Raw genomic sequence first — 10,101 nt, 5'->3', positions numbered from 1 at the left:
AAATATCTCATATTAATGCATAGATTAATTTTAGGTTTATTTGGTTGTGTTCTTTGAAAAAATATGGTGAGTGGAGTTAGTACGGTAAGGTATAAGAGGGTGAAATTTGCATGATCAATGCAATAATGTATACTTATTAAAAAGATATGCATTTGAAAGTAAATCTTTCTGAGTGAATACTTGAATGGTTTAACCTTGACTGTGGTCCTCAAGTGAAGAGAATTTTTCATAGTGGTCAATATCTTTGCTGGGTTGAAGAAAATGCACTATCGAGCATGGACTCAACCACAAATTGGGAGTTCTCTATCTTCTTGAATGTCTTCAGTTTCAATATTGATGGCTTTCAGTCGAGTCTAACAAACTTGTTCTTAAAATCAATCTTCCATTTATGAGTGTCCTTAGTAGTGGGATCATGAAATGCATGCAAAAAATGATTTCTTATTGATGCATGATATGCATGATATGCATGAAGTGAATTTTTTATCATGTTACATGAATTGAGATGCAACCTATAACTTAAAATGATGCCTGAAATACATGAAATGTGTATGACTATACATATGTTTGGATGTATGAATAATGTGAGGGTGAAAATATTTTTATAATGTATAAGGTATATGAATGCATCTATTTTTATTTTTTATCAGATGCATGAGTCAATTAATGAAGATTTTTTTTCTTTGTTGAATGCAATGAATGAATGCACGCATAAGCCAATCAATGATGATTTTATTCTTGAATGTAATGAATAAATGCATGAGTCAATTAATGAATTTTTTTATATTTTTTAAAAGAGTGTGAAGATATGATCTTCCTTGAATGAGAAGAAAGTGAATAACACTTCTTGCTTTAAGAAAGAAGGAAGAAATGAACAAGAATGCAAGAGAATCTTTGAGTGATTAAAGTGAATGAATTTTATTGATAATTAATGGTTACATAGATGTTAATTATATAGGAAATGAAATAACTAACTAACTAACTAAAATAGAAAGATTAAGGGTGGTTGCTTGTAGTACAAGTTATTAAGTGCTGCAATGAATGGTGTGTGATTTGGCTGAGATGGCCTTGGTGCAGGGGCTTTGATGACCCTGTTGTGCTTATGCTCGTGGCCTGGGCTTGGCCTTGGTGTGGTGGCCTTGATGGCCTTGTGCTCAGGCTTGTGGCCACTGCTTGGCCTTGGTGGCCCTGCTCTGCTCGTGCTCATGCTCGTGCTTGTGGCCTCTGGTTGTGGCCTGCTGGCCTGGTTGGCGTGGCCCTGCTCTGTTTGTGGCCTGCTGGTGTGAATGGGCATGCCTTGGCCTTGTTGGTGTGGACTAGCATTGGCTTGGGCAGAATGCTCATTGTCATTGTCTAATATCTTTGCTGGGTTGAAGAAAATGCACTATCGAGCATGGACTCAACCACAAATTGGGAGTTCTCTATCTTCTTGAATGTCTTCAGTTTCAATATTGATGGCTTTCAGTCGAGTCTAACAAACTTGTTCTTAAAATCAATCTTCCATTTATGAGTGTCCTTAGTAGTGGGATCATGAAATGCATGCAAAAAATGATTTCTTATTGATGCATGATATGCATGATATGCATGAAGTGAATTTTTTATCATGTTACATGAATTGAGATGCAACCTATAACTTAAAATGATGCATGAAATACATGAAATGTGTATGACTATACATATGTTTGGATGTATGAATAATGTGAGGGTTGAGTAGACCCAGCTTGAGATTGATGGTTGAGTAGTCTTTAGGGCCCAATGGTTTTGTTAGGACATCTGCAAGTTGAAGGTAAGATTTGATGGCCAGAAGTTTTACCAAGCCTCTGCCACATTTTTCTCTTATAGTGTGACAATCAAGTTCAATATGCTTTGTTCTTTCATGGAAAGCAGGGTTAGTAGCAATGTGTATGGCAGATTGATTATCACAATATAAAGAAGCAGGAGTGATATGTAAATGTAGTAAATCAAACAACATAAAAGTTAACCAAGTGATCTCACAATAGGTGATAGCTAAGGCTCTGTACTCTGCCTCACAGGAACTCCTGGAGACAGTTCTTTGTTTCTTTGATTTCCAGGATATTAATGATTTACCTAAGTAGATGCAGAAGCCAGTGGTTGATCTTCCAGTGTCAGGGCAGGAGGCCCAATCACTATCACTGTAGGCATTTAGGTGAAGAGGAGAAGAGCTAGGATAGAATAGGCCTAGGGATGGAGAAGCCTTAATGTATCTTAGGACCTTAATGGCAGCAAGATGATGAGTGATGGTGGGTCTAGACATGAATTGGGCAAGTTGGTTAACAGAAAAGGATAGGCCAGGTCTTGTATTAGTGAGGTATATGAGCTTACCAACAAGGCGTCTGTAGGTAGGGGGATTTGAATAAGGTTCAGAGGAATCCTGATATAAGTGAGTGCCAGGGGTCATTGGAGTAGAAGAAGGCTTGCAGCCAAGAAGTCCTGAGTCAGCTAAGATTTCTAGGGCATATTTTCTCTGATTGATAGAGATGCCATATTTATTTCGAGCAATTTCAAAGCCTAGGAAGAAATTTAAGGGTCCTAGGTCTTTGATTTTAAAGGTGTGGTGTATGAGGGATTTGATGTGATGAGCTTCAGTGTGGTAATTGCCCGTTAGGATGATATCATCCACATAAACTAGAAGGACAGTGATGAAAGTGGATGAAGACCACTTGATGAATATAGAGTGATCTCCCTTGGCTTTATAGTAGCCATGATTTATAAGAAAAGTGGAGAGCTTGGTGAACCATTGCCTGCTGGCTTGCTTCAAGCCATATAGGGATTTCTGTAATTTGCAAATTTGATTAGGGGTGGAGGATGTGAGGCCAGGGGGCAGAGACATGTACACTTGTTCCTCTAAATCACCATGGAGGAAGGCATTGTTAACATCTAGTTGTTGTAAGGACAATTGATGGATAGATGCTAAGGCAAGGACTAATCTCACAGTTGTGAGTTTAGCTACAGGGGAGAAAGTTTTGATATAGTAGAAAGAATGTGATACTTACTTAGAAGAGCACAGTGATAGTCTTGGAGATAAATGAGGGGTTTCTGAGTCCTATTGCTTTTTCTGTTTTGAAGTGTAGGTAATTTTGATGAGGTGGTTCATATGGGTAATTAGGAAGTTGGGGTTCAGGGGTTGTAGTTTGTGGCATAATGTCTTCATAGAGGAGGTTGCTATAGTCTTCTAGGTCCAATTGGTCATATTGGTCAGGGGTAGCATTTTGTGGAGAACCATAGGGAAAAACATGCTCATGAAAGGTGACAACCCTGCTTATTTGTATGGCCCTAGATTTTAGATTCAGAACTATATAGCCTTTCACTCCATCTTGGAAACCTATGAAGACACATTTGGAGGATCTGGGATCAAATTTGTCCCTAAGGTGTTTGAGGGTGCTTGTGTAACAAAGGCAGCCAAAAACTCTTAAGTTTTGGAACTGAAACTTGGTTTTATGCAGTATCTCATAGGGAGAATTATTGGCTAAAACAGGGGTAGGCAGAATGTTGATGATATGGATGGCATGTTTTATGGCATATGACCAATAAAATTTTGGGAGATGGCTTTGGAGTAATAGAGCTCTTTCCACATTCAAGATGTGTTGGTGTTTTCTCTCAACAACACCATTTTGTTGAGGTGTGTAGGTGCAAGTAGTTTGATGGATGATGCCTTTGTTGGCATAGAAGTCCTTTAGAAGGAACTCAGGTCCATTATCACTTCGAATTATCTTTATGTTGGCAGAGAATTGATTACTAACAAGATTAATGAAGTGTTGTAGAGCCTTAGAAGCTTCTGCTTTACTTTTAAGTAAATTTACCCAAGTGTACCTACTCAGATCATCAACTATAGTTAGGAAGAACTTGTGTCCATGTATTGAAGCAATAGGAAAGGGGCCCCATATGTCTATGTGAATTAGATCAAACATTTGACTTGAGGAGGATTTGCTCAAGGGAAAAGATAGCCTTTTTTGCTTAGCTTGATAAAAAATATCACATATATAATCTTTGCTAAAGGAAACATATGAGAGATTGTTATTGATAATGTTCATACAACTTTGTGAAGGATGAGCTAATCTATAGTGCCAGAGATTATGTTTAGAAACAGTGGTAGAATTAGTAAATGAGAAACTAGTGTGATGATCAAGCTTGGCTCCTTGCAACACATATAAGCCTTTTGAAATCCTAGCTATACCAATCATCTTCAAGGAATTCCTCTCCTGTATTTTACAACAAGAGGCAGTGAAGGATAGAACACAAGATGATTGGGAAGTCAGTTTAGGTATTGAAAGTAAATTATATGAGAAGGAAGAGATATATAGCACATCATGAATCACTAAATTTTGAGATATAGGTATAGTTCCTGCTATGTTGGCCAATATTTCATGGCCAGTTGGGAGATTAACTCTTATAGGTTTGATTTTATAATAGGCAGATTAGTAAGAGATATTATAGGACACATGGTTAGTGGCACCACTGTCCAGTATCCATTGGGATATATAATTACCTTCTGGATCTTGATGTTCTTCTTGTTGATCCTTGGGTGTTGAAGTGGTGGAGAGAGTGTTGATCAAGTTTTCCTCTTGTGATGGAGCTTTGTTTTGTCCATGCTGTTGCTGGAGCATGGTTATAAGCCCTCTATATTGTTCTTTACTGAATCCAAAGAGTGCATCCTCCTCTTTGTGTTTGTCTTGGTCATGTGTAGTGGTCATTGAATTCATTTGTTGGTTCTTGGTGAACTGGAAGTTCAGAGGAAAGCCATGAATCCTATAGCAAGTCTCAATGGTGTGCCCTGGTTTCTTGCAATGAGTGCAGAACATAGTAGAACTTGGATATTTATTCCAAGTGTTCTTGCTTAATCCTTTGTTGTTCTGCCCTGCATCCCTTGTGTATGCTCCTCCCTTTTTCCAGCTTGTTCCAACCTGCATTGCCTTGGCCTCTGAATCATTCCCATACATATGAGTTTCTTGCTGGATGACTAATGATAAAACTTTATTCATGTTAGGGAGAGGCTCCATCAACATGATTTGAGACCTCATATTAGAATATGAGTCATTTAACCTCTTTAGGAACCTGATCACTTTGTCCTTTGTCCTGAATTTTTCACTGTTGCAGTTGCACTTAGCAAGAGGTCTAAAGATCTCTAATTCATCCCATAGGCTTTTCATCTCAGTATGATATTTGCTCACACTAAGTTCTCCTTGCCTATAGTTGGCAATTGTTTCTTGCAAATCTGCAATTCTGAAAAGGTTCCCTTGGAAGAATCTTTCCCTGAGCTCCTCCCAAATCTCATAAGCCTTGTCAATCCGTAGGATGCTTTGTGATATGGATGGAGTAACTGACCTTATGATCCATGAGGTTACCATGTTGTTTGCTCTCTCCATGCTTTGAAGATTGGATCGTCCTTTGCTGGCATTTGGATGCTACCATCCACAAATTCGAATTTCTACTTGGATATGAGGCTCATCCTCATGGATCTGTTCCATTGGTGATAGTTGTTGTCATTAAGATGAGGTGAGACAAGTGCAGTTCCTGGGTTGTCCGAAGGGTGCACATAGTATGGATCTTGTGTGATATCCATATGAGAACTTGAATATTTGAAGAAGAGGAAGTCATCTTGAATGTAGATAAAAAGAGCTCTGATACCATAAAGAGTGTGAAGATATGATCTTCCTTGAATGAGAAGAAAGTGAATAACACTTCTTGCTTTGAGAAATAAGGAAGAAATGAACAAGAATGCAATAGAATCTTTGAGTGATTAAAGTGAATGAATTTTATGGATAATTAATGGTTACATAGATTTTAATTATATAGGAAAGGAAATAACTAACTAACTAACTAAAATAGAAAGATTAAGGGTGGTTGCTTGTAGTACAAGTTATTAAGTGTTGCAATGAATGGTGTGTGATTTGGCTGAGATGGACTTGGTGCATGGCTTTGATGACCCTGTTGTGCTTATGCTCGTGGCCTGGGTTGGCCTTGGTGTGGTGGCCTTGATGGCCTTGGGCTCAGGCTCATGGCCTCTGCTTGGCCTTGGTGTGGTGGCCTTGGTGGCCCTGCTCTGCTCGTGCTCATGCTCGTGCTTGTGGCCTCTGGTTGTGGCCTGTTGGCCTGGTTGGCGTGGCCCTGCTTTGTTTGTGGCCTGTTGGTGTGAATGGGCATGCCTTGGCCTTGCTGGTGTGGACTAGCATTGGCTTGGGCAAAATGCTCATTGTCATTGTCTAATATTTTTTAATATAACAAATAAATGCATGAGTCAGTTAATGAATTTTTTATATTTTTGAATGCAATGACTAAATGCATAAGTCAATCAATTAAAGTTTTATTCTTGAATGAATGCACATTGAATGAATGTTCAAATAATATATTTTTGGATGCATGCACTCACTGTCATAAATATGGTATACTTAAAAGGTTTTGGGTTTATCTAATACGGATTGCTTCTAAGAGACCCAGATTGCATCCAATCATAAAAGAGAGGAAACTCAAATATCTCAAGGATTACAAGTGAGACCCGAAGTCTATACCAGTAAGGCCCATGATATTTGGTAACAATCTAGGTGGTTCATCATGCCAATGTAAGTGAGGCCCAAAGTCCTCACCGACAAGGCAGATGTTCCTCCTAACTTAATCCTCGGGTATAGAGCATATACTTACGCTAATGTGATGATGCATAACAAAAGATGTTAATGACATGCAACAAAATAATATAAACACAACAATAAAAAAACATGCATTTAATATTTACAGGTCTGACTCACCAAAAAAAAGTTTCCCAACAGAGTCGTCAGTTGTCGCACCCCGATTTTCGGCTGCACGACCTCATTAGAGTCGCCGCTACATTTTTTTTTCAGTCAAAAAATGTAGAAAAATCTTTTGACCCAATCACATTGGGCCTTGGACTTTGATATCCAGGTTCGGGAGTCGATTACACCCTAGGGAAAGTATTAGCACCCTAGTTGCCTGTTTGAACGGTACCCTATTATATTGCATGAATTATTAATGGTGTTATTATTATTTTATTTAATTGTGTGATAATTAATTAATTATTATGAAGAAAAAAATTGTTTTTATTATTGTGTCTAACAAGAATGACCCCGGTCATACGTATCCCTATTAAGGGAATCAAGGCTTAAGTAGTTCTTTAGGTAGAAAAAGTTTATTTGGTTGGGTTAATTTTATTTATTAAAAATAGTAAAGTTTAAATTCTTTTTTTGAAAAAAAAGATATGAGCGACGCATAGCCCTTACGTTCAATATCGCATCTCATAAAAAAATTGGTTAAGAAATTCGAATTTTTGTTTTTTTATTTATAAAATAAAATCTTTTTAAGACGTGAAAATATAACTAGTCCTATTAATCATAAGGAAGTGAAGTGTAGCTCTTACGTCCGACACCGCATCATACCTTACAATCTGAGTTAAATATTATTTCATTTTTCTGTTGTTGACTCATGGATGCTTGTTGTTTTTGTTTTTTTTAATATGTTTTAAATTGATATATAATGAGAAACTAATTAATTACATATTTTCCTTCAAAACTAAATATTTATTAAAAAAATGTTGTAGTATGTATACAAAGAGTGTATTGTTTATGTATTTACCTTTTTGATGTAGTTATAATTATAAGTTACAATCGTGATAATTATTATTACTAATGCAATTATTGATAACAAAAATAAAACAACTATACAAGAAACTAATGAAAATTACATACCTCTCATAGCGAATCCAACAACAATGAAATGCTGCAACACGAAAAATGTGCAAAAAAGGCTAACCAATGCAAACAGACATATAGTGGAGGCAGGGACTTTGTGTAGCATGGACTCAGAGACATCGCTTTGGACATGTATATGAAGCTTCTCTACAATGCATACTAATGCAATTCTAATTTCTCTTGAGTTTCTTTGTGTTTTTTTCTCATTTTTTGGGCGGTGTTCTTGTGTATGGGAGATCTTGAATTATTGTGGATTTCTTGGTTTTTGGTTGGATGAATATGTGTGAAAGATAATGTATAGAGAAGAGAGAAATGATTGAAAAATGAATTTTTTGATTGAGAGGATTGCTGTGATGTAGTAGATTTTGATGTTGGTGTGGATGAGAGATTTTATGGTTGTTGTGGATGAGAGATTTTGTGTATGGAAGATGATGTTGATGGGGATTGTGGATCCGTTAGGAAAGAAAAAATGGTATGAGCATTTTTGGCTTTTTCTCAAGTGTGTCTCTTAAGGGAAGACCCATCTATTTATAGCCAAAACTATATGAACACCAATTAATTCCTAGGAGAACATTAAGGGATTATGATTTTTTTCTAATTTCCAATCTGATTTTTATCACACTTAAATGCAAGTTTTAATAGCCAAATTTGCACACTCAATCAATATATTTAATTCCAGCACATGACAAAATTGCAAAAAAAAAATCAATCAACACCCAATTCTTTCAAAATTCAAATCCCCATAATAATGATTATTAAAGCTCGAATTACAAATATTTGATTTTATTCTCATGGCCTTCAATATTCAAAAATTCAAATTTCAATAATGATCATCAAAATATTTGATTTTATTCTCATTCAAATTTCGAATTTAAATAATAATGATCATGATTTGAAGCTTGAATTGAAAATATTTCTTGATGTAGGACACTTAGAAAGTGTTAGGACCCAACAATCATTTTTTATACTTCCTTTAAAAAACGAAAATGGATTAAATATATGTCATTATAATGGATCATTCATTAAATATTCATATCTCCTTTATCTCTTTATTTGCTGGAAATAATTTTCTTTGGAATCAATTGAAATAAAATTCATTAAGTGCTAATGAATTCATTTATCTGATTTATTACCCCTTTTTCTAACAAAAATCAATTCATGGAATCTAATCAGATTCACATAAGATATATATTTGAGTTGATGAAATTTGTATCAAAAATATTTATTGAAAATTTGGTTTTTTGAAGTATTTTCTGGCCGGACAAAATTGGGTATTCACACACATCAATATGTTTGGTCCGAGCATGATACACCTAATTCTTTGCCAAGAAGATAGCATTATGACTGTCACAATGCAGCGAAACTCCACCTTGCTCAATGCCGAACTCATTTACTAGCCCCATAAGCCACAGGGCTTCCTTATAAGCTTCACCAATTGCCATGTACTCTGCTTCAGTTGTGGACATAGCAACAATAGACTAAACTGATGATCTCCACAAAATTGGTCCACCTGCAAGGGTGAAGACAAACCCCGTTGTGGACCTTCTATCATTCAAGTCTCCTACATAGTTTGAATCAACATAACCAATAACTAAAGGCTTACTCTGTTGGCTGCCAAACATGATACCGAGACCTGTAGTCCCCTTCAAATATCTGAAAATTCATTTGACTGCTTCCCTGGTTACGACATGTACTTGCATACTTGACTAACTGCTTGTGCCAAGTCCGGTCTAGTACAAACCATAACATACATCAAGCAACCCACTGTTTCATCATGTTCTTGACTTGAACTAGTGCATGGTTCCTTGCCTTTATTCACCTGAACTATTTCATTGCTCACTGGAATCATATTTGATCCCAAAGTCTCTCCATTTGGCATGGGCACCTCTATCAAAACTGACTGTTTCATCATGAAATCTTCATCGAACACTACATCTCTGCTCAACACCACCTTTCTGGAAACTGGATCCCAGAACTTGAACCCATTCACACCTTTGGTATATCCAGTGAAGATACACCTCTTTGACTTAGGATCAATTTGGTATATCCAATGAAGATACACCTCTTTGACTTAGGATCAAGTTTAGATCGTTCATCACTGGGTACATGTACATAAGCAGGACAACCAAATATGCGTAACATATTATAATTGACTAGGTTACCTGTCCACACTTCTTCTGCAACTTTACCATCCAATGAAGCTCATGTTGATCTATTGATGACATAACATGCCATACTAAGTGTCTCTGCCCAAAATCCTTTGGAAAGTCCAGCATTCAATCTCATACATCAGGCCTTCTCTGTAAGAGTTCTATTCATCCTCTCTGCAACACCATTCTGCTGAGGAGTCTTCTTCACTGAAAAGTGTCTCTGAATGCCATGTTCC

The sequence above is a fragment of the Lupinus angustifolius genome, chromosome LG06 (genome assembly GCF_001865875.1).
Source record: "Lupinus angustifolius cultivar Tanjil chromosome LG06, LupAngTanjil_v1.0, whole genome shotgun sequence".
Lineage (NCBI taxonomy): Eukaryota > Viridiplantae > Streptophyta > Magnoliopsida > Fabales > Fabaceae > Lupinus > Lupinus angustifolius.
This window is presented reverse-complemented; position numbering follows the sequence as displayed.